This window comes from Elephantulus edwardii, unplaced genomic scaffold (genome assembly GCF_000299155.1).
Source record: "Elephantulus edwardii isolate Elephantulus edwardi_28Jun2011 unplaced genomic scaffold, EleEdw1.0 scaffold00287, whole genome shotgun sequence".
Classification (NCBI taxonomy): Eukaryota; Metazoa; Chordata; class Mammalia; order Macroscelidea; family Macroscelididae; genus Elephantulus; species Elephantulus edwardii.
In genome coordinates this window covers 1,275,843-1,301,265 of record NW_006400037.1, presented here as the reverse complement: position 1 = coordinate 1,301,265, position 25,423 = coordinate 1,275,843, and the positions used below count along the sequence as shown (strand labels likewise).

General features: G+C 39.1%; 3 pseudogenes; all 3 read left to right on the top strand.

The window, feature by feature from the left end:
- The first annotated feature begins 2,501 nt into the window (after positions 1-2,501).
- Positions 2,502-2,962, top strand: LOC102866175 (annotated as a pseudogene).
- Positions 2,963-16,348: 13,386 nt separating this feature from the next.
- On the top strand, positions 16,349-17,616 carry LOC102858185 (annotated as a pseudogene).
- A 4,677-nt stretch (positions 17,617-22,293) lies between these two features.
- Positions 22,294-23,225, top strand: LOC102857773 (annotated as a pseudogene).
- Positions 23,226-25,423: the final 2,198 nt, after the last annotated feature.

The following is a 25,423-nucleotide window of genomic DNA, read 5'->3' as shown; positions in this document are numbered from 1 at the left end:
TTCACCTGATGGCATGCATAGGAATCAGATCAATTACATATGTGGAAAGAACCGCTGGAGAAGTTCAATATCGGCTGTGAAAACTAGGCCAGGAGCTGATTGTGGAACAGACCACCAAATACTCATATAAAAATTCAAGCTAAAGCTGAGGAAATTTCCAAAGTTAGAGTTTTCAAAATCCTTGCTCCTGCATGCTGCATAGTTCATCATGTGAATGTACCGTAATTTCTTAATCTATTTGATGGTGGTTGGATATTTGGGCTGTTTCCATGTTCTTGTGATGGTGAATAATTCTGCTTTGAACATTGGTGTACAAATGACCCTAGGTGTTTTAAAAGATGCCTGAGAGTGCATCCTTTGGGATGTGAAGCATGTTTTTGCTTTGCACTATGCTGTCCTGCTGTTCAATGCTGGCATGTTGGTCTTAGACATAGGGACCCTCTGTACAACAGAATGAAGCATATAAGTCTTATATCTGACCATCTTAAACATCAGACCTAGAGAGTATTTCCAATTAAAATATTTTCCTTCTAATTAGGCACTTTGAAATGTTGCTGTTGTGTTGTTACATGCCATTGAGTCACTTGTGATTCATAGTGACTCTATGTAAATTAGCTCTCAGTCCTACTCTGTCCTGAGCCAATTTCATTATCTCTAACAGACCTAAGCCCAATTCTCCAGTCACTGAGCCAATTCATCTTATTTGAGGTCTTCCTCTTCTGTGCTGCCCCTCCACCCTTCTGAGCATGATGTCCTTCTCCAAGGACTGGTCCTCTTGGCCATGTGCCCAAAGTATGTGAGATAAAGCTTCAAAATCCTTGCCTCCAAGGAGAAATTTGGTTTCATCCTCTCCAAGACCTATTTCCATGATAGGTTCAATACTATTTTTCAGCACCACCACTCAAAGGCATCAGTACTTCCTCTGTTTTCATTAGTATTGTCTAGCTCTCTGATGCAAAGCAAATAATTACAAAGACCATGGCTTGGATCAGGTGCACTTTAGTCCCTAGACTGACATCATTATTTTTTATCACTTTGGCAAAATCCCTGACAATAGACTTCCTCAATACAATTTGTCTTTTGATTTCCTGACTGCTAGTGCCAAAAGTGTTGATTGTGAAGGCAAGCAAGTTGAAATTGTTAAAAACCTCAAACTCTTCTCTATCTATTGTGATGCTGCCAATTGGCCCAGTCATGAGAATCTTTGTCTCCTGGCTATTGAGCTTCAATCCTTATTGAAGACTACAGTCCTTGATCTGTAGCAAACACTTCAGGTTCTCCTCAGTTTTGGCAAGTAAGGTTATATCGGCTCCATAACACAAGTAGTTGATGAGTATTCCTCCAATCCCAATGCCACATTTCTCCTCATAAAGCCTAGCCTCCTGAAGATCTGTTCTGCATAAAGATTGAAAAGATATAGAGACAAAATGCATCCCTGACTTGCTCCTTTCCCAGTTGTGAATCATGCAGTTATTACTGCTCTGGTCCAAATGTAGGTTTTCCATGAGCGCAATCAAGTGTTTTGGGATACCCATTCTTTTGAGTTAGCTACAATTTGTTGTCATCCACACAGTCAAATGCCTTTGCAAGTAAATGAAGCATGAATAGACATTTTTCTGGTACTCTGCTTTTGGCCATAATTGGGTTAAATTTTCACAGAATTAAAATAACTTTGTACCTTTTAACTGTAGGTTACATGTCAAATCTTGGAAGCACAGAGCCAAGTTCTGATGATTTAATTGATTTGAAAGCTGCTTAAAAGTTTCTCTTTTCTCATCTTTATCTTTGAAAAGAGAGAGTATTTTAGACTACATTTTTAAAGCACTCAGTAGATGCCAATATTATTTTCCAAGTCTGAACCTTTGACAACATCAGTTTTTAGGTTGAAGTTGTTCCTGTGCTGTACAAAATGTTCTATTCTCTTAGCTATGACACCTTCAGCTTTCTAAACATATTTCCGGTAGAAAAGTTAGCTAAAAAGAATAATGAGCTGTGAATCATTTTAAGCTACTTTAACACTGTATGCAAATCTGACACCTAGTTCACCATTTAGTTTTTAAAATAGAGTAATTCCTCTTCCTAAACCAGTAAAAATATAGGAAAAATCTTCCATGATTGGAAAGACTGATCTTGAACACTTTACAAAAATTCTCTAGCCAATTGCCATGGGTCAAGTAAAGAACCTTTAAAGTCTAATGTGGCACACCTTAAAATGAGTAAAACAGGCAAGAAAGCTAACAAAAAACCAACCCAGCTGCAAACATTTATTTGTAATTGGACTGTGGAATATATGAAATAAGAATCTGGTAAAATTAGAGGTCATCAAAAATAAAAACAAAACTTATAAAGATCAATATTCTGGGCATTAGTTGAAATGGACTGGTATTACCAATTTGGAAGGTTAAGAATGGCAAATGATGAGGAATGGTGGGAAGTTCATTGTAAAAAAAAAAAATCAGAGTGTTTTCTGCTTCTGGAAGAATCTCCTCCGCGAACTTACGATGCCTCATGGAAGCCGCAGCCGCACCTCCCGCATGGCCCCTCCGGCCAGTCGGGCCCCTCAGATGAGAGCCGCTCCCCGGCCAGCACTGGCAGCTCAGCCGCCAGCCCCGGCCCCACAATCTGCAGTTGGGGCCCCTGCAGCCGCACCCCGGCAGCCTGGCCTGATGGCCCAGATGGCGTCCATGGCTGCTGTTGTGGCCGTGGGCTCTGCCGTTGGTCACACACTGGGCCATGCCATCAGTGGAGGCTTCAGTGGAGGCAGTAACGAGCCAACCAGGCCTGACATTACTTACCAGGAGCCATACCAAGACCAGTCGGCATCCCAGGTGGAGGCTGGCCCCCTTGCTCCTTCGAGATGAAGCAGTTCATGGAGTGCGCCAACAACCAGAGCGACCTCCGCCTCTGCGAGGGCTTCATGGAGGTGCTGAAGCAGTGCTGGGCAGCGCGGGAACTGCGTTAACTCCACATGAAACTAAAATGAATAGTGACATTGTCACCGGTACACGTGCCCATCAGCGCTTGTCCATCCCTCATAGCAACCCTGCTTTAGAATCTGTGGGTGACTGAGATGATGTCACTAGAACCAATTGGTGTTTGTGTGGGCCTCCTTAAACTAGTTGTGATGTGTAATTACTTGAACTAAATAAAGTATAAAGTTATTTTCTTCCAAGGGAAAAAAAATCAGTGTATACCCTAAAGTACAATACTCTTTGGTGTATACCATTTACCATATAGCTAAAGGAAGACCATTCTCTTCTGGCTCATCTACCTATGGTAAACTAATTTTTGACAAGGAGATGAGATCAGTTAAGTGGGAAAATGAAAGCCTCTTTAACAAATGGTGTTGACAAAATTGGAAAACTATGCAGAAAACTCAAGCAAGAGTCACATCTCACACCGTATACAAAAGCCAACTGAAAGTGGATCAAAGATCTAGGAGTAAAACCAAGGACTAAAAACTTCATCAGAGAGAAGTTTGGAATAACTCTAGAAGCCCTAATCCAAAACATGAACAGTCTTCCACACATCCTGAAACAACTACAACCAGGAAAGAATAAAATAGATGAATGAGACCATCTAAGAATCCAATCCCTATGCACACCAAGAAATTTCTCCAACAGGGTAAAAAGGAAAGCCACAGCCTGGGAAAAAAAATTTGGTAATGATATATCTGGTAAGGGACTTATATCTAGAATTTATAGACTATTTCAACACATTAATAAGATAAAGGTAAACAACCCAATTGAAAAATGGGCACAGGATATGAACAGACACTTCACCAAAGAAGACATCCAGATGACAAACAAACACATGAAGAAATGTTCAAAATCTCTAGCTCAAAGAGAGATAAAAATCAAAACAACTATGAGATAGTGTATCACCCCAGTGACAACAGCAAAGTTTAACAGAGTAGCAAACAATAAATACTGGTGAGATTGCAGAGAAACTGGAACCCTTATTCACTGCTGGTGGGAATGTAAAATGGTGCAACCATTATGGAAGGCAATATGCTTTCTCAAAAAGTTGGAAATAGAAAAATCATTTGACTAACCAATTGCACTACTTGGAATGTACCCTAAAGAAACCGGAATTGCTATCCAAACAGATATATGCACACTTATGTTTATTGCTGCATTGTTCACAGTAGCAAAGAGATAGACATGACCCAAGTGCCCACCAACAAAAGAACGGATAGAGCAACTGTGGCATATTCACACAATGGAATACCACGCAGCACTGAAAAACAAGGAACTCATAGAATATTATACAAAGTGGGTGATCCTGGAGGACATTATCTTGAGTGAAATATCTTGTCATAAAAAAACAAATACTGCATAAAGCCACTGTTACAAAACAGGACTGGCATGGAGGTTAGGGGGAAACTAAGAAAAGGAGATAAATAACGTACACAGCATTGAAACAGATGAGGGGTAAAAATGTTTAAAAGGAATATATTATTAGGTATTATTTGCATGAAAACAGTCATAAGAAGTACATAGCAAGGTGGGCTGGTGCTGGGGGAAAGAGGAAATTGTGCAACAATGAAAGAATATTTTTTAAAGAGAAAAATGAACTGGCACGGGGGATGTTAGAAAGGAAAATGTGCAACAATGAATGAATGAAAATTAAAAAAATGTCATCTGGAAAGTGTGCTGTGAGTTTATTCTGACTCCATAGCAGTTTGAAAGGTGGACTAGTTAATATGATTATATGCACCAACCCATTAAAGTCAAAGATGAAGAGTCTGAAGATTTCTATCAGTTTCTGTAGTCTGAGCAAACATGCAACCAAAATGAATTAACAAAAAAACACAATATCTGGAGATTGAAGTGTGAAAGCTGGAAATAAGGAAGGAGCAGTAGCTATAAAATATGGTGTTGGGGAAAAATGTTGTTAGAGGTTACATAATATAATTATGTATGACTAACAATTTAGTCCTTGCAAACGTCTTTTAAAAAAGTATACACAGGAACTTCACTAAATCTAATTCCTAGGAATCAAATTGACTATTTTGTGCAAAGGATAATGGAGAAGCCCCTCAATATCATCAGTCAGAACAAGGCCAACTGTGGAAGAGATCATCATTTGCTTTTGTCAAAGTTCAAGTTGAAGCTGACTGAAATGAAAGCAGATATATGAGATCTAAAGTGTGGCCTTTGTATGTCCTTCATTAATTGAGAGACCATTTCAAGCATAGATTTGATCAGACACTTGCAGGATGATATGGAGGACATCATACATAAATAAAATAAAAAATTATTAAAAAGACAGGAAACAAATAAAAGACCACAATTGATGTCAGAATAGGCACAAAAATTTACTCGTAAATGTACAGATGAAATAAGAGGGCTATACAGAAGGCTTCAATGGGTGGAATAAGAGGACAAAGTAAAATACTCAGAATTATAATGAAATATGCAAGCAAATACTTCTGTAGATTATTAAAAAAATGGCTAGAACAGTGCATAGATAGGGAACTACCAGAAGTTCAAGCAGAATTTAGAGCAGGTCATGGCACCAGGGATGTCATTGTTGATGTCAGATGGATCATGGCTGAAAGTAAGGAATATCAGAAGAAAGCCTATTTGTGCTTTTATTGACTATGAAAAGGCACTTGGCTGAGTGGATCATAATTTCTGGCTGACCTTGAGAAGAATGGGAATCCAAAGTATTTAATTGTGCTCATGCAGAACCTGTACCTGTACCTGGAGGCTGTTGTGTGAATAGAACAGGGGAGCAATGCATGGTTTAAAATTAAGAAGGGAGTGTGCCAGGGGTTGTTTTCTCTCTCCATAACTATTCAATCTGTATGCTGAGCAAATTACCTGAGAAGCTGGAGTCTACGAAGAGGAGTGTGGCATTAGGATTGAGGGGAGATTCACCGATAACCTAAGTTATGCAGATGGCACAACCTTGCCTGCTGAAAATGAGGACTTGAAGCACTTGTTATAGAAGAACAAGAAATGCAGCCTTCAGTTTGGATTGCATCTCAGTGTCAAGAAAACGAAGGTTCTTACCACTGGACTGATAGGCAACATCATGGTGGATGGAGAAGAGATTTAAACTGTCAATAGTTTCATCTTGCTTGGATCCACACTTAACATCTATCTTTACCAGCAGTCAGGAACTAAGGAGACACATTGCACTGGGGAAATATGCAGTTGGAGACCTCTCGAAATTATTGAGGAGTAATAACGTCAGTTTGAGGACCAAGGTGTGTCTGATTCAAGCCATAGTCTTTCTGATTACTTGCTATGAATCTGAGAGCTGGACAATAAATAAGGATGACAGAAAAAGAATTGATACCTTTGAGCTGTGGTATTAGAGAAGAGCACTGAGCATTCATCCTATGGACGAACAAGAAAACAGACATATGTCTTGCGGAGGGTACAGCCAGAGTGCTGTTTGGAGGAATGAATAATGAGGCTTCGCGTCACATACTTTGGGCATGTTGCTAGGAGGGGCTATTCCTTGGAAAGTGATGTGATTCTGGGAAAGGTGGAGGATCAGCAAGGGAGAGGAAGACCCTTAACCAGGTGGATTGACACAGTGACTCCTGCAATGGGCTTTTGTGTGTCAGGTAGTGTGAGAATGGCACAGGATAGAAGAGGGTTCAAGTCTATTGTGCATAAAGTTGCTATGAGTCTTAACATAATGGCACATAACAACAACAAAATGAAATGTGCAAAGACCTAGAGTTAGAAAACCAAAATGGAAGAACATACTTGGCATTTCTAAAGTTGAATGAACTTAAGGGAAAAAAAAGAGATCAAGCCTAGAAGTACAACATTGACAAATTCTATGAGCAAAATAGAGGAAGCTTCAAAAGAATGTGAGAAAAAAAAAGAATATCTGGTCACTACCAAAAAGAATTGATCAACCTTTAACTATTTTGAGAGATAACATAGAAACCTAACCTTCATTGAAAGCAATAATGAAAAATAAGGTTTTAGGAATGTACACAATTCTCACTATAGTGTTAGAGCAAACTGATATGTCTTGGGAAAAGTGCAGCCAGAGTGCTTCGTGGGGGAAAGGATGACAAAGCTTACTCTCACCATACTTTGGGCATATTGCTAGGTGAGGCTATTTCTTGGAAAGGGACATAATTCCAGTGTTAAACAAAAAGATGCAATGCTGGAAGTACTTATTCACCCATGGTAAGAAATTTGGAAGACAATTACTTAGCATGCCTTAGAAGAGAACCATACACATGCTCTCTCAAAAAAAAAAAGTGATCTGATGAAATGTAAAAATTATTCAACAATATTGTGGTTGGTGTTGTATTTGTTGGGTGCTGTCCAGTTGAGTATGACTCATAGCATCTCTATGAATAACAAGCCTGAATCCTGACCTATCCTATGCTATCCTCACATCTCTGATAAACTTGAGCTCATTGCTAGAGTTATCTTCCCTATCCATCTCTCTGAGAGTCATTCTCTCTTTCATTGATCCCTTGGAAAGACTATTGACAAAACGCCTGAAGGAAAAGGTGAAAGAGGAGAGATTCCAGGTGTGGAGCAATTACCAGCCAGGCTATGTGAGGCCTGGGGTGCCTGTGGAGGCCAGGGAGAAGTCAGGGAGGCCGTAGATATGGAGTGGGCCAGAGAAATGAATTTGATTATCATGAAAATGTGAATTTGCTAGACATAGCGGATGTGATTGATCTGGCTGGAAGCATGTAGTCCAAGGTGGAGGTAGCAGGTCTCATGGCTGGGGAGCAGCCACAGATGAATGCACTGACTATCAAATATGACCAACAAATGCCTGTAGGTGCAGAACCTCTAATGGCAGGCACTAGGAATAAGGAAAATCAAAGGTCCAAAAGAGATAACTAATTTTTGTTGATGTGTTTTTGAGTTGACTGGAAGCTGATGATCCTCCAATGGGTTTTAAGAAGCTGTTAATTGGAAGGGAGATTATCCATCCTTCTCCTGCAGGTGGATTCAAACCTGGTGCCTTTAAGAATGCAGCACAGCTTCTTTCCACTTAGTTATCAGGGCTCCTTAGTGGAAGGCTGGCTATTAAAAATAAAGCCCAGACTAAAGTAGAATGAATATCTGAAAATTAAATAGAGGTGCAGATGTGCAGTGGAAGCATAGGTTTGTTCTTCACAAATTGAAGAGTGAAGATGTTCATGTTGATAGAATGTCTTAGCTGGTGATTAATTTTGGAAACCTTGGCCACCTAGGACGTGGTGGCAGGGGAGGGACAGGAGGATTTGGGCATGGTGGTAGCAGGTTTGCAAGTGTTTCTGCAGTAGTTGCAGAGGCATTCCCAGCACTGGCTTATCCCAAGATACCATAAAGACAACCCTGACTTCTTCACGTATTCCCCTTTTATAGGGCTTTGCGTGCTTTAGAATCCCAAATGATTATCAAGTGAAAAGGAAAACTCATTCATACCATTCACACTTAAGACTGAATTGTATCTGTATTGAAAAGCAACTGTGAAAGATGTAGCACAGAAGTAGCAAATATGGTCATGGGTTTTTATATTTAGACATGTATAGGTAGCGGGAATTTTTTCTTTTATTTTGTTAATAGCAAGGTTTTATTAATAAGAAAGGCTTCTTTTCATTCATGTAACTTACATTTTTAATATTAAATAGATGTTCAATAAGCCTAGGTATTTATTAACTTATAGTTTAGTCCAGTTTGGGCCTCTGAATGCAAGTGCTTCCTGAATATTTGTATTTTAATAGGCCAAAGTAAAATTATTAGTTATTTTTGAAAGATAACTATCTTTGAAATGTTTTTATTATTAGGACATTACACTTTTTCCATAACAATTTACAGAAATTACACAAAATAACATATCAAATAACTGTATTCAGCAATGTTTTGTTTAGCTGAAATGTTAATTTCAGTTGTAAAAACCATCTCTAAGTACAAAAAAATAATAAGAACCTTTACGGATTTAACTTGCTTTTACAAAACTTCTAAGAAACCTTGTTGTTATGTGCTGTTGAGTCGCTTGCGACTCGTAACGACCCTATGTACAACAACACTAAAGCCTACTTTATCCTGCAACAACCTCACAGTCTCTGACACACCTACTCTGATTTCCCCAGAGACTGAATCAATCCATCTTATTGAAGGTCTCCCTCTCCTGCACTGTCCCTCCACCCTCCCAAACATGATGTCCCTCTCCAAGGACCAGTTTCTCCTTGTAACATGTCCAAAGTATGTCAGATGAAGCGTCAGAATCCTGGCCTCCAAGGAGCAGCCTGGTTTCACCCTCTCTAGGACAAACCTATTTGTTCCTGCAGTCCATGGTATATTCAGTACTCTTCTCCAGCACTACAGCTCAAAGGCATCAATTCTCTATCATCCCTAGTCACTGTCCAGGTCTCTGATGCATAGCAAGCAATTGCAAAGACTATGGCCTGGATAAGGCACACTTTAGTCTCCAGACTGATGTCGTTGTTCTTCAGTGGTTTGGAGAGGTCCCTGACAGCTGACTTTCCCAATGCAATTCATCTCTTGATTTTCTGGCTTATGGAGCCAAGCAAACTGCCAATTGGTCCAATAGTAAGAATCTTTGTTTTCTTGATGTTGAGCTTCAATCCATATTGAAGGCTGTAGTCCTTGACCTTCTGCAGCAAGTGCTTCAGGACCTTTTCAGTTTCAGTAAGCAGGGTAGTGTCATCTACATTACACAGATTGTTGATGGATCTTCCTCCAGTCCTGATGCCATATTCCTCCTCATACAGTCCAGCCTCTTGGATGATCTGTTTCACATACAGATTGAAAATGTATGGAGACAGAATACATCCCTGGCGTACACCTTTTCTGATTTTGAATGATGCAGTGTCTCCTTACTCCATTCTGATGACTGCCTCCTGGTCCAAGTATAGGCTTCACATAAGCACAATCTAATGTTCTGGAATTCCCATTCTTCTAAGCATCAGCCACAGTTTGTTGTGATCCAGTCAAAAGCCTTTGCATAGTCAATAGACTTCCTCTGGTACTCTCTGCTTTCATCCAAGATCCATCTAACATTAGCTATTATATCTCTTGTATCATGGCCACTTCTAACCCAGCCTGCACATCTGGCAGTTCTCTGCTGATGTGCTCCTCAAGTCATTTTTTGATAATTTTCCAGTAGAATCTTGCTTGCATGTGATGTTAATGATATTGTTTGATAATTTCCACACTGTCTGGTCACCCTTCTTTGGAATGGGAACAAATATAGATCTCTTCCAGTCACTTTGCCAGGTGGTTGTTCTCCAGATTTCTTGGCACAACTTGGTGAGCACATCCAGAAATATTATTTTCAATACAAAACCTCAATAATTTTTAATAACTTGGTATATCTGATCTCTGGTTTGTGGACATACATTTGATTGTCTTTATCTAGGAAACCAGGCTAGTTAGCAAATTGTTATTTAAAAGAAAGGCAAGAACTAATCAATTACCTTTTAAAAGAAACAATGCAATGATTTCAAGTATTGTAGGTATTAGTGCTGTTCCATTAATGTAGTGCTCTGCTTCAAAATATGGGACAAAATACATTTATTAGATTGTTTTCTGACTGCAGCTGCCCGGTGGCAGCCCATACAAGGATTTCTCCTAAAGGAGAGCTGCAGCACAGTTCAATCAGTGCTTAATTTAGGTCAATCCTTTTGGGTTCCCCCCCCCTTCCTTTATTCTTTTTTCTTCCTCTCCCCCCACCTCCTACACCCTGCTGTGTTATTAAAAATATTAATTACCTGGAATTTAAGCTTCAGATCAAGACAGTGTTTGAGTAATTTCAATGATATACAGCTCTTTGTGTAAAGAAAGTTTAGTGGTGACAATTACATAAAAAGTCATTGTATTTAAGCAACGTGACACATCAGGTATTAGCAACCACAGAGCCGTGATCTGGACGCTGGGGTGATCTCTAAGTTATGCACATGTGAATTGCTAAAAGATGTGTACAGCTGCTCTGTGAATCTTAGAGTGCTGCAGAATTCAAGTCATGACTACTTTTCAGTTAACCTAACCAGTTCACATAGAGCACACGAAATCGTAAGACCCTGAAGGCATTACAGACACAATTAATTAATTAATGGGTAATACATTTTTACTAAGTTATGAAATATTGGCAAACCAATAAAGTATTCTTTATCCTATCTTGTTGGAATTACAGATTACTTTGGTGAGAATTTTCTCTCAGAAAACCTCACTGAAATACTGAATCAAAACACTGTGATTTTAACAGAGTAAGAAAATTTAGGCAAATCAATATAGCTTTGAAAAGTCCCAATTTCTCTTCTAAAGTGAGTTTCTCAGTGCGTGCTGCAGAGCGCTGTCAGCCTGTGGACCCAGAGTGACTTGGCTGTGTTGTGGGTTGGTCAAAGCCCAGCAGAATTTCCACACCCTGGAAGCTTCACCCTTTACTTCTAGGAGACTCAGTAGGATGATATTAATTTTAGTGCACTTTTTCAATAATCATTAAATTTTCACAGCAACATTAGATATTTCAGATTGGACTCAAACAACACTATTTTCAATGATTTCTTAGTCTGAAGCCCTGCTCCTCTTTGTGGTTTTTTTTAAAATTAGTTTATTTACATAATTCTAATACAAATTCAAACAAAATCTTTCAATTTCCCTCACCTCCCCACCCATCAAATTGTACAAGCCAATGATTAATCCCCTCTACCCCCTCTACATTTACATCCCTCTGCTTCCAGCCTCACCGGGACTGAGTTAGTTCACTCAGTATAATGCTTTCCAGTCATATATAATTTACAAAGTTATTGTTCCTGCGTACTGCATAGTATTCCATTGTGTGAATGTACTATAATTTCTCAATTCATTTGTTTGTGATTGGACATTTAGGCTGTTTCCATGTTCTTGTGAGGGTGAATAATGCTGCTATAAACATTGGTGTACAAATCTCAGTTTATGCCTCAGTTCTCATATTCTCAGGGTATATTCTAAGTAGTGGAATAGCTGGGTCATATTAAATTTCTATGTTCAGCTTTTTGAGGAAGCACCAAATTGCCTTCCAGAATGGTTACACCATTTTACAATCCCACCAATAATGTATAAGAGTTCTTTTCTTGCCACATCCTCTCCAACATCTATTACTTGCTGCCCTGTTAAACTTTGCCACTTTTGATCAAAAGTCACATAGATACTCTCCAGCTTACTTAAAAAAAAAAAAAGTCCACCTAAAACAGAGTTGTAGTTCTTAAATAACCAATACATACACTGCTGGCTTGGAAACTTGGGCCTGCCGCATGCCACGTGTCACTGCCATCAATTCTTCAGTCTCAGCATTTAATTTGTGCATTACCCATTCCATGGCTTCTCGACCTTTATTAGTGTTTGAATGGATGGTACTCATTATTAGACTTTCCACGTAGCTGCTGAGTGAGGATGATGCCCTTCACAGTGATGTTGACAAGTTTCAGAGATTATGCATTCTTCATAAATACTTTTGTATTTCTGCTTTCAAAAATATATTTACAAACTTGAAATATAATTGTGAAGAGTGTGTATGAGTTTAAAGCTTTAACTTAATTTGCATTTTTAGTTAAATATTTAGATGTTCCTCTAATTACATGGTGATTTTAAATATTGAGTATAAAAATTAGTTTTAATGTCTTCGCATTTTCATTCATTGTCAGCTAAGACATATAAACTTGATTTGTCGAATTTTATGCTGTGGGCAATGCTAGTTATGTATTTTAACTTAGTATTGATATTTTCATTTGGGTAAAAATATTCTCAATTCTCATTATAGCTGTTATTATGCTAAATCTTTATATAAGAATATCAGTACTTGAACAGATTCATAGAATTTTGGTTAATTACCCTTACTCCTGCTGTGATGCATGATTCATTAGGTTCAAATTATACTTGATTCATCCTTTCAGTTATGTGATCTTTCCATTTTAAAAGGAAAGTTAATACCTAATTGTTGAAAATTGTTTAAGCTTATTCCTGATAGAAAAATTATGTCCAGCGAAGTAGTTATCTATGGCATGGACTTTTCTTCCTCCTCCATCACTGTGGGTTGAATAGATTGATTTCACAAATGCATTATATTTACTTACTTTTCCTGTAAAACAAATATCTTGCCCTTAATATGACTTGTATATTTGAAAGATCCCCAAATAAAAATCAAATTCATATAAGCAACCGACAGGAGTACTTCAATTTTGGAGTTTGGAAAGGAGACCATTTTATTTCATAAATTTGCAACAGCAACACTACCCATGAACTGCAAACAAAAAATATTACTGTTTTAAAATCTTTTGTGTTGGTATTGATTCTGCACTAATGTGGATATATGAGGGTTCCACAAAAGGTGACAAGTGATCTTCCTCCTCCAATCAATGAGACACAACCATTAGAAAATGAGGTTAACAATGAATTCCTTGAATAGGAGGGAGCATTACCACTTAACATAATCTGATATAGAGATTGATAAACAGGTTTCCTAGAATATTTTTTTAAATCTGCCATATATTTCAATGGAATTTAATTTTGTTCCAGAGGTTACTCAGGTTTTGTTAATTATTTTACTGCTTATGTATGGTAATGTGTAATTTTAAAAATTGGGAAAAAATCTTAAAGTGTCTAATTGATTGGTTCTTCTGCGTACTTTTAACAGAAATTATACAGTATGAGAATTGTTTACTTGGACTACATTTATTCATCTAATCACTTACTCACATGATATTTTAAGGAAAAGATATTCTTTAATGGTGAGTGAAACGTGTGCCGGCATTTCTGATCTTAAGATGCTAAGAAATTCTGCAATGGTGCTAATATGTAGTATAATTTTATATTTCTAGGCAAACCTGGATCCACAACTACCTGGACCCACAATCAGCATACTTGGTACCAGCAGTCAGATGATCAGGAGATGTATTTCACTGGGAAAGCTTGCATCCAGTGACCTTTCCAAATTATTGAGGCACAATGATGTCAATTTGAGGACTAAGGGTGCCTAATTCAGGCCATTACCTTTTAAATCACTTGCTATGCATCTGAGAGCTGGATAATGAGTAGGAAAAATTGATGTCTTTGAGCTGTATAGTGTTGGAGAAGAGCACTGAATAAAGAAAAAAAACATAAAAGTCTTAGAGAAAGTGGAAGCCTGCATGCTTTTTAGAGGCAAAGATTATAATGCTTCATCTTACATACTTGGGGCATGTTTCTGGGGGAATCTATTCCTGAGAGAGAGACATTATGTTTGGAAAGGTGGAAGGTTGACAAAAGAAAAAAAACAACAACAAAAAACTCTTAACCAAATGGATTAAAGGCAGTGGACTCAAGGCTGTTAAAAATGTGTGAGGATGACACAGCATAGGACAGAATACAGATCTGTTGTTCATAGGGTTGCTATAGTTTGTACTCAACTAAAAAACACCTAACAACAGCAACAACAGCAAGCAAACCTACTAACTACCTAGAGGCTACTATTATTTAGTTCATATGGACTGCTGGCCCCTAATGAGAATGCAATTTACATCCAAATCAGTGTGTTTATAAGAGTTTATTTTATTTTTTTTACATATGACATCAGCTATAAATCTCCTTATTTTTAGGAACATTACAGAAAAAAACCTGTTATTAAACAAAAACTATGCAAATTATGCAACTTTGATTCACTGTTAGTTGTTGGCATTCATGTGAGCAAGGAATACAGCAATATCTGGTATGTTGCAAGCTTTTGAGATAGCCCAAAAGTTGAAAATTACTTGAATCTGATATATATAAATTTGCCTCGTAGTTCACTTTGTCAAAGCTGAAACTGTGAATTTTACTTTCTCTTACTGGATAATAAAGATTTATTTTCATGCTCATTTTTTAAAAGCCATTTTTATTGTTGTTGGGTACCATCAAGTTAAGTATAACTCATAGTGACCCTATGAACAATAGATCTGTACCTTGTCCTATCCTGTGCCACCTTCGCAATCTCTCACACACTCAAGCTCACTGCTGTAGTTACTGTGTCAGTCCACCTGGTTGAGGGTCTTCCTCTCTTTTTTATGTTCCTCTGCCTTTCCAAGCATGATGCCTCTCCTAGCAATATACCCAAAGTATGTGAGATGACTCCAAGCCATTAAAACTATTAAAAAAAAAATTTAAGCTGCATTGAGAACAGGATGTGGAATGGGTAATATATTGCTGATGTTAGACTATCAGAAATATGTTACCCTATATTTTATTTAATAGGCAAAGGCTATCCCATTCTTCTAATTATGGATAATATTTAGTATAATAGGAGTGTCATAATATGGCTCATGCAAAACTTGTCCACAGACCAAGAATGCTACATGATTTTAACATGTAGAACATTGAACACACAAAATTCAATCATTCTATTTCCAGCCTCATTTTTGTCATCAAGTCCATACTTTCAGACTACTATTCCATCTTCATTGTTTCCAATTTTTGCATTCTAGTCACAAATTATCATTAAGGAATCCCAGCTGCATGTTTGATCAATTTTGAACTGTAAGATTTGGTAAAAAATTTTTCAATCTCTCCTCTTTGGACTATGTTTATTTGAATAATATTCATTTTAACAGGCCTTTCTTGTATGTATATGGATAATATCCTATCACTCATAACACTGTACTTCAGGATAGAACTTAAAATAGCCTTTTACTTATGAATGCAACACCATTTTTTCCCTGTTTTTCATTTCCAGTATAGTATACCATGTGATTGTCTGATTCAAAGTGGCCAAAGCCAGTCCATCTCATCTCACTAATGCCTAGAATGTTCACGTTCATGTGTCCTATTTAATCTTTCACAACTTCTTGTTTTCCAAAATATATGCTCCGTACATTCCACACTCCAATTATTTAAGAATGTTTGCTACTATTTTTCCTTATTTTGATTGACTTCAAATCTAGGCTCAACCTCTAATTCTTTAACCCTCTATGTTCCTCTACTATTCATAGGATTTTCAGCAGACTTGAAAAACAAATTTAAGCCTCTTTTTGCAATACTGAAAGATGCTATATGTTGAGTGATCCAAGAAGCATCAAAAGAAGATAGAAGGACTACATACTCACTGTGCCAAAAATAATTGTCTGACACTGAAAAATCTCAGGAAGTATCATATGAATAAGAGCCAATATTAATGAAGGAAGAAGTTGAAGCTGCCCTGCAGGCATTGACAAGATCTAAGATCCCAGGAATCTGTGAAATACAATTTGACCAACTAACAAATCCAGCCCTGGATGTGCTCACCAGTGTATGCTAGGAAATTCAGAAATTTGGAGGACAGCTTTCTGGCCAACTGACTGGAGGAGATCCATATTTGTTCCCATTCCCTAAAAAAGTGATCCAGGCAAGCGGCAGCCGCCCCCCAGCCCGCCTGCGAGATGGAAGATATACAACCAAATGTGGAACTACAAACTACTCAGGAACAGTCTGCACCCATAGAAGGTCCCATGAATTTGAATGACTACAGTTTAAGCAAGCCCCATGAAATAGAAAATGTGGACAGTGCTGAAGGTCCAAGCAATGAAGATGAAGATACAGGAGGTGAACGCCCATTTCAGTGTAATCAGTGTGGGGCATCTTTTACTCAGAAAGGTAACCTCCTCCGCCACGTTAAACTACACACAGGGGAAAAACCTTTTAAGTGTCACCTCTGCAACTACGCATGCCAACGAAGAGATGCACTCACAGGTCATCTTAGGACACATTCTGTTGAGAAACCCTACAAATGTGAGTTTTGCGGAAGGAGTTACAAGCAAAGGAGTTCCCTTGAGGAGCACAAGGAGCACTGCCGAACATTTCTTCAGAGCACTGAGCTGGGAGATTCTGCAAGTGTGGAGACAAGACATATCAAAGCAGAGATGGGAACTGAAAGAGCTCTTGTTCTGGACAGATTAGCAAGCAATGTGGCAAAACGAAAAAGCTCAATGCCTCAAAAGTTCATTGGTGAGAAGCGCCACTGCTTTGACACCAGCTATAATTCTAGCTATATGTATGAGAAAGAGAGTGAGATAATACAAACAAGAATGATGGACCAAACCATCAATAACGCCATCAGCTATCTTGGTGCAGAAGCCCTGCGCCCCTTAGTCCAGACACCACCTGCTCCTACCTCAGAGATGGTTCCATTTATCAGCAACATGTACCCCATCCCCCTTACCAGTACTGAGATGCCTAATGGTACCCCCAGGACCTGGAGAAGAAGAATATGCACCTGTCAGAAAAGAACATGCCTTCTGAAAGAGGCCTCTCTCCCAACAACAGTGGCCATGACTCCACAGACACTGACAGCAACCACGAAGAACGCCAGAATCACATTTACCAACAAAACCACATGGTCCTTCCTCGGACCCGCAATGGGATGCCACTCTTGAAGGAGGTCCCCCGCGCTTATGAACTCCTCAAGCCCCCACCCATCTGCCCAAGAGACTCCATCAAAGTGATCAACAAAGAAGGGGAGGTGATGGATGTGTATCGTTGTGAACACTGTCGTGTCCTCTTCCTGGACTATGTGATGTTCACTATTCACGTGGGCTGCCATGGCTTCCGCGATCCTTTTGAGTGTAACATGTGTGGTTATCGAAGTCATGATCAGTATGGGTTCTCCTCTCACATAGCTAGAGGAGAACACAGAGCCATGCTGAAGTGAATATCAACCTTGAGAATGTTCCTGAGTATGCAACATCGTTTTAAGGAGAAGGAAAAAAACCAATCAGCTACTGTAGATGTCTCGTGCTCCTTTGTGGAGTAAGGACATAGAGTCTAAAAAATCACTGCCAAAACTAACTTAGTTCCAACTCTGTTCCATAATTCTTTTAGAGGATCCAGAAGGTCATGTTCACAAGGACAGCCAGAGAAGCTCCTTCATTTAGATACTGTTTGCAAGCCTGGAAGCCTTTGTTTTCTTGTTATTGTTGTTGTTAAGTGCCATTGAATTGGAACCAACTCATAGCTGACCCTCCAGCGTGGGTTTTCAAAGACTGGAACTCACACAGGAAGAGATTGCCCTTCTTTCTCCCACAGAGCAGCTGGTGGATTTGAACCATGTGCCTTTGGGTTGGCAGTGCAACTCCTTACCCACTAGGCCACCAGAGCTCCCTGGTTTCTCATTAGACTTGAATTTTATTATATTTAAAAACCAGTGAAGTATGTGGTCATTATCTCTTATAGCAGTAGAATGACTCACCATCCAGTGAAATATGTTACCAATCTGAATAGTTCCCTAGTTACACGAATTTATATAAGATGTTCTTTTTGTGATACATCAGCCATATCTGAAAAAACTCAACTCCACAGAAAGAATGAACTGATCAGCTGACACTGCTGGTAGGCCTTGCCCTTCTACATTTAAACACAGAACTGAAGGTTGCAGTATAATCTCCCCATCCCAACCCATAGTTGAAGGAAAAACACAGTAATTAATGTCTTATCAGTAACTGAAGACCCTGTTCTCCAAGCATCAGAAATCTGCTTACTGCTAATACAAAGGTGAAAAAACTATTTTTATCTACAAATACTTATGCTTCTAGCCTTTATCGTCTCATCTTTAGTTAAAAACTGCTTTGGGTGTAACCAAACATCTGTAGAAAAAAATTCCAAAAGAACCAGTGGTCTTAAATGTAGCCTGTTCCTGAAATTCTCGGAAGTTCTCCACTGTGGATTATGTTGTTGTTATGTGCCGACAAGTCGCTTGCGACTCATAGTGACCCTATGTACAACAGCCCTAAACCCTGCTCTATCCCTTGCCAATCTTATTGACTCTGGCATGCCTATCTCCATTACCCCAGTGACAGACTCAATCCATCTCATTGAGGGTCTTCCTCTCCTGTGCTGTTCCTCCACCCTCCCAAACATGACGTCCCTCTCCAAGGACTGATCCCGCCTTGCAGCATGTCCATAGTATATCAAACGAAGTTTCAGACTCCTTGCCTCCAAGGAGCAGCCTGGCTTGTGGATGATGGCAACAATTTTTTTTTTAAATCAAGATTAGCGTAGTAGGAGTTTGACAGGGAAAATGGTTTAGCCATTACAGCTGGAGAGAAAGGAAAAAAGCTACTTGAAAGTCTTGGTCTGTTTCATGGAGTGTTGGTAAACAAAGCCAAAGCATTCTGGTTTGTTTGGTGTTTTTTTTTCCCTAAGAAATATCAAAGCATTCAAAAAGTGCCCTTTAGTCTCCTCCCCACAGGAGAGGAAGTGGGGTAGATGCCTTGAGTAGTGACTGATCAGAACTGAACTTCATGAGGGGAGCACCTGTGCTGAGACTTCGCCTTCATCAGGCAGACCTCCCCCAGCCCATTTTAAATGGGGTCAACTGTAGTCAAAGAAGATTCCTTCAAAATTTGATCTTGAGTTTGCAGGTGTAGTGGTCATCTTTATCACTACTAATGAGGGACCTGCTATAAAGGAGAAATGGTGTGATAATTGTAAAATAAGACTGGAGTCAATGAGGGTCACAGAAACTGTTCCTTTCATATTTGCCACTATTAGCTTTGTGACTTTGAGCAAATCTCTTATCTCTTAAAGCTCCATTTCTTCAACCATAAAATAAAGAATTGGATTTTTAAAAAAAAGGTGATCCAAGAGAATATGGAAACTATTGAATAATATGATTAATATTGTACACAAGAAAAATACTGCTGGAGATCATTAAAAAAGGTATAGAACAGTACATAGATTGAGAACTACCAGAAGTTCAAGCAGGATTTAAAGAGGCCATGGCATTAGAGATATCATTTCTGATGTCAGATGAATCTTAGCTGAAAGTAAAGAATTCCAGAAGAATATTTATGCTATATTGATGATGCAAAGACATTTGACTGTGTAGATCTTAACAAGTTATGAGTAGCATTGAGAAGAACAGGAATCCCAGACTACTTAATTGTGTTCATCTGAAACCTCTATCTAGACCAAGAAGAGGCTATTGTGCTAAGAAAGCAAGGAAATACTATATGGTTTAAAATTAAGAGGTTTGGATCCTCTTTTCATACCTATTCAATCTGTATGATGAGAAAATTATTTGAGAAGATGGACTCTATGAAGAGGCAAGTGGCATCAGAATTGGAAGAAGTCTCCTCAATAATATTTGTTATGCAGATGACACAACCTTGCTTGCTGAAAGTGAGGAGTACTTGAAGCACTTGCTGCAGAATATCAAAGAATACAGCCTTCAATATGGACTGCATCTTAACGTTAAGAAAACAAAAATTCTTATCACTGGACCTATAGGCAACATAGATGGGGAAAAGATTGTCAACAACTTCATCTTACTTGAATCCATAACCAGCACCCTTGGTATCAGCAGTCAGAAAATCAGGAGACGTACTTCACTGAGGAAGTCTGCACTTAGGGACCTCTCCAAGTTATTGAGGAGCAATGATGTCAGTTTGAAGACTAAAGTTTGTCTGATTCATTACAATCACTTGCTATGCATCTGAGAGCTGGACAGTGAATAAGGATGACAGAAGAAGAACTGATGCCTTTGAACTGGGGTGTTGAAGAAGAGTATTGAATATCCCATAGACTTCCAAAAGAACAAAAAAAGTATGTCTTGGAGAAAGTGCAGCCGGAGTGCTCCGTGGAGGCAAAGATGGTAAAGCTTTGTTTTACATACTTTGAACATGCTTTTAAGAGAGGTGAGTCCTTGGAGATAGATACCATGCTTGGAAAGATCATGAAAGAGAGGAAGACACTCAACTAGATGGATTGACACAGAGACTGTTGCAGTGAATGAGAGTGTGTTAGAAAGTGTGAGAATGGCACACAGGACAGGGCAGGTTTCAGATCTATTGTGCATAGGGTCACTATGGATATATATATATAGTGATATATATATATATATAGTTATGTATATAGTTGTTGTTATGTGCTGTTGAGTCGCCTGTGACTCATAATGACCCTATACACATACACAACAGCCTCAAACCATGCTTTATCCTGTGCCAATCTCACTGTCTCCAGCATCCTTATCCCCATTCCCCCAGTCATTGAATCAATCCATCTAATCGAGGGTCTTCCTCTCCTGTGCTGTTCTTCCATCCTCCCAAGCATGTATATACTTCAACATAACAACAACAACAACAACAAAAACCAAACTAAACCTTATGACTGGACCAATAGTCAACATCTTAATAAACAGAAGAAAGATTGGAGTCGTATGGATTTCTTTTTACTTACATCCATAACTAACATTCATAGAAACAGTAGCCAACTAGAATTTGAAATAAGGATGTGTGATACCTCCTACTCTGTTCTCCTTCAGAAGTGCTTCTCTCATGGGGATTCTTTTCTTTCTACATAAGGTGAGTGATCGGTTTTCAAACTTTTTATAGTATGTTGATGGATTGTGGGTTAATATTGCATTGTATATAGACTGTTTTGAGCAGTATTAGCTTTTCTACACTATTTAGTCTTTTTATCTATGAGGACATGCTCATTAGTCTGTGTGAAGAAATTTGGAGGACAACTGCCTGGCCAAATGAGTGGAAGAGATCCACATTTGTTTTCATTTCTGAGAAAGGTGGACCAACCGAATGTGGAAATTCTCTAAAAGTGACAACTTCATGACATATGAAAAGGACATTGAGATTGTTAATAACTTCAGTTTACTTGGTTCCATAATCAACACTCTTGGCATTAGCAGTCAGGAAATCAAAAGACAAATTGTACTGGAAAATTCTGCTGTCAGGGACCTCTCTAAAGTACTGAAGAACAACGATGTCAGTCTGGATATTAAAGTGTACCTGATCCAGACCATGGCCTTTGCAAATTCTTGCTTCATGTCAGGTAGCTGGATAATAACTAAGGACGATGGAAGAGATCAATTCTTTGTAGTTGTGGTGGTGGAGAAGAGTGTTGAGCATACTGTGGACTACCAGGAGAATAAACAGGTCTGTCTTGGAGAGGGTGGAACCAGGCTGCTCCCTGGAGGCAAGGATTTTGAAGCTCAGTCTCACATACTTTGATCACGTGCCCAGGAGAGACCAGTTATTGGAGAAGGACGTGGAAGGGTAGGGAGAGAAAGAAGAGGAAGAGCCTGGAAAAGATGGATTGACTCAGTGACTAACGATATGGCATTTGGTCTGTCAGACACGATGAGATTGTCTCAGGATAGAGCAAGGTTCAGAGCTGTTGTATAAAGGGTTGCTATGAGTCACAGGTAACTCAATGGCACGTAACAACAACAACAACATCATTAATATCACATGCAAATAAAACCTTGCTGAAGATTATTAAGAAATGTCTAATAAAGCTTCTCTCTCACCAAGTGTCCTCGTGTGAGTGACATTGTCTTTAAACCCCGTCTGGCAATTCCTGATGCACCGCTGTGATGCCTAGGAAAGACACGGTGACCTGGAAGTCCAACTACTCCCTTAAAATCATCCAACTTCTGCATGATTACCCGAAATGCTTCATTGTGGGTGCAAACAATGTGGGCTCCACACAGATGCAGCAGATGCACATGTCCCTCTGCAGGAAGGCCAAGAACACCATGATGTGCAAGGCCATCCGGGGCCACCTGGACATCAACCCGGCCTTGGAGAAGCTGCTGCCTCACATCTGGGGGAATGTGGGTTTTGTGTTCACCAAAGAGGGTCTCACTGAGATTAGGGACATGCTGCTGGCCAACAAGGTGTTGGCTGCTGCCTGTGCTGGTGCAACTGCTCCATGTGAGGTTACCGTGCTGGCCCAGAACACTGGTCTGGGCCTGTAGAAGACCTCCTTCTTCCAGGCTGTGGGCATCACCACTAAGATCTCCAGAGACACCATTGAAATCCTGAGTGATGTGCAGCTGATTAATACTGGAGACAAGGTGGGAGTCAGCGAGGCCACCCTGTTAAACATCTCTCCCTTCTCCTTTGGTTGATCATTCAGCAGGTGTTTGACAACGGCACCATCTACAATCTTGAAGTGCTTGACATCACAGAGGAGACTCTACATACCTGCTTCCTGGAGGGTGTCCACAATGTTGCCAGTGTATGTCTGCAGATTGGTTACCCAACTGTGGCCTCAATACCACATTCCATCATCAGTGGGTACAAGCGAGTCCTGGCTTTGTCTGTGGAGACTGAGTACACTTTCCCACTAGCTGAAAAGGTCAAGGCTTTCCTGGCTGATCCATCTACATTTGTGACTGCTGCCCCTGTGGCTGCCACCACTACAACTGCTGCTCCTGTTGCTGCTGCGGCCCCAGCCAAGGTGGAAGCAAAGGAAGAGTCGGAGGAGTCAGACGAGGATATGGGATTTAGTCTCTTTGACTAATAACCAAAAAGTCATCAACTCTGCCAGCTTTGTATGAAACAAGGAAATAAAGGCTTCCTTCTCTTCAAAACCTCTAAGCTCTCTCTTAAGGTATTAAATGAGGCCAAACATTAAGACAAAAAAAAAAGAAAAGAAATGACTAATACAAGAAGGAACTGCCAGATAGCCAATCTGGATTCAGAAGAGACTTTGGCAAAGTCAGATCTCTACTGTTGTCAGTTGGACTTGACTGAAAGCAGAGAATCCAGAAGGTTGCTTATTTGTGTTTTAGTGACGATGTAAAAGCATTTGGCTATGTGGATCATAACAAATTATGGCTAACATTGAGAAGAATAGGAATCCCAGAACACTTAGTTGTGTTTGAATGAAACATTACTTGTGTTTGAATGAGACCAAGAAGCTGTGTGTGAATAGAGCAAGGGACCACTGCATGGTTTAATATTAGGAAAGAAGTATGTCAGGTATGTATCCTTTTCCCATTCCTATTCAATCTATATGCTGAGGAAAAAATCATTCTCAAAGCTGGACTACATGAAGAAGAATGTGGCAACAAGTTGGAGGAAGGCTCATCAACAATATGATTATGCAGATGGCACAACCTTGTTTGCTGAGAAATAAGATTGAAAACATTTTCTGCAGAAGAGCAAATGTTAAAGCCTTTAATATGAATAACATCTGAACATCAGGAAAACAAAAATCCTCACTACTGGGCCAATGACAACATTGTGATAGATCGATAAAGACTGAAATTGTGAGCTATTTAATTCTATTTGGGTGTACAATTAACATCCATCCTAATAGCGGCAAAAAGATAAAAAGACATTTTGCTTTGGAAAAAAAATCTGCTGTCTGCTAAAGAACAAGGATGTCAATTTGAAGACTATCGTGTGCGTAATTCAAACCATAGTCTTTTAATTTATTTCACATGCATCAGAAAATTGTACAATGGATAAGGATGACTGAAGAAGACTTGATTCCCTTGAATTTTGGTGGTAGTGGAGAATACCGAATATGCCATGGTTTCCTAAAATAACAAATAGGTCCGTCTTGGAGGAATTGCAACTACCATGCTCCATAAAGGCAAGGATGGTGAAACTTTGTCTCACATACTTTGGGCATGTTGTCAGAAGGGCTTAGACCTGGAAAAAAAGCATAATACTGGGACAGGTGAATGGTCAGGGAAAGAGAGGAAGACTCTCAATGAGATGAATTGACAGAGTGACTATAATAATGGACTCAAGCACATTGTAGATCATGAGGATGGTAATAGGTTGAGATCTGCCATTTATTGTTGCTATGAGTTGTTGACTTCATGGCACATAACCACATTTTTGGAGGAAATTTATTTGAACAGAGCAAGGAGTACTGGTTTAAAATCAGGAAATGTTTCCATCATAGTTGTGTCTTTTTTCCGTAGATAATCAATCTGTGAACAGATAATCTGAGAAACTGGACTATATGAAGAAAAAAGTGACATCTGGCTTGGAGGAACATTCCTCACCAACCTGTGATATGCAAATAACCTTCCTTGCAGAAAATAAAAAGGATTTGAAGCACTTAATGAAAACAAGGAAAATGCTACAGTTTTCAATATGGATTACATCTCAAAGTAAAAAAAAAATAAATCCCTACTGCTGAACCAACATTAAATATTGGATCTTTAAATCCCTTTTTACTCTTGACACTGGTGCTTTCTTCTAGTGTCATATTGATCTCACTTGGTTAATGCTGGATAATCGATACATCTGCAGAATTGTGGTTAGTTGACATTGAGTCGAACAGAACTCACAGAAACCCCATGAACAATAGAATGAATCTTGCTCTATTTCTGCATCATCTTTAGGATTTGTGTCATGTGCAAGTCTATTGCTACATTCACTGTGCCAATACATTATATTGAGGGTTTTACTCTCTTTCAGTTACCTTATGCCTAAGATAAAATTATCATTATAAGAAAAGATGTTGGAGAAAGTGTTGGAGAAGAGTACTGAATATGTGATGGACTGTCAAATGAACTACTGTCTTGGAGAAAGTGGAACTAATTTGTTCCTTAGGGGCAACGATGATGAACTTTGTCTCACATACCTTGGGCATGTTGTCAGGAAGGGCAAGTCCTTGGAAAAAGACATAATATTGGGGAAGGTGGAGAGGGAAAGGAAGAGAGAAAGTCCCACAACAAGATGGTTTGACACAGTGAC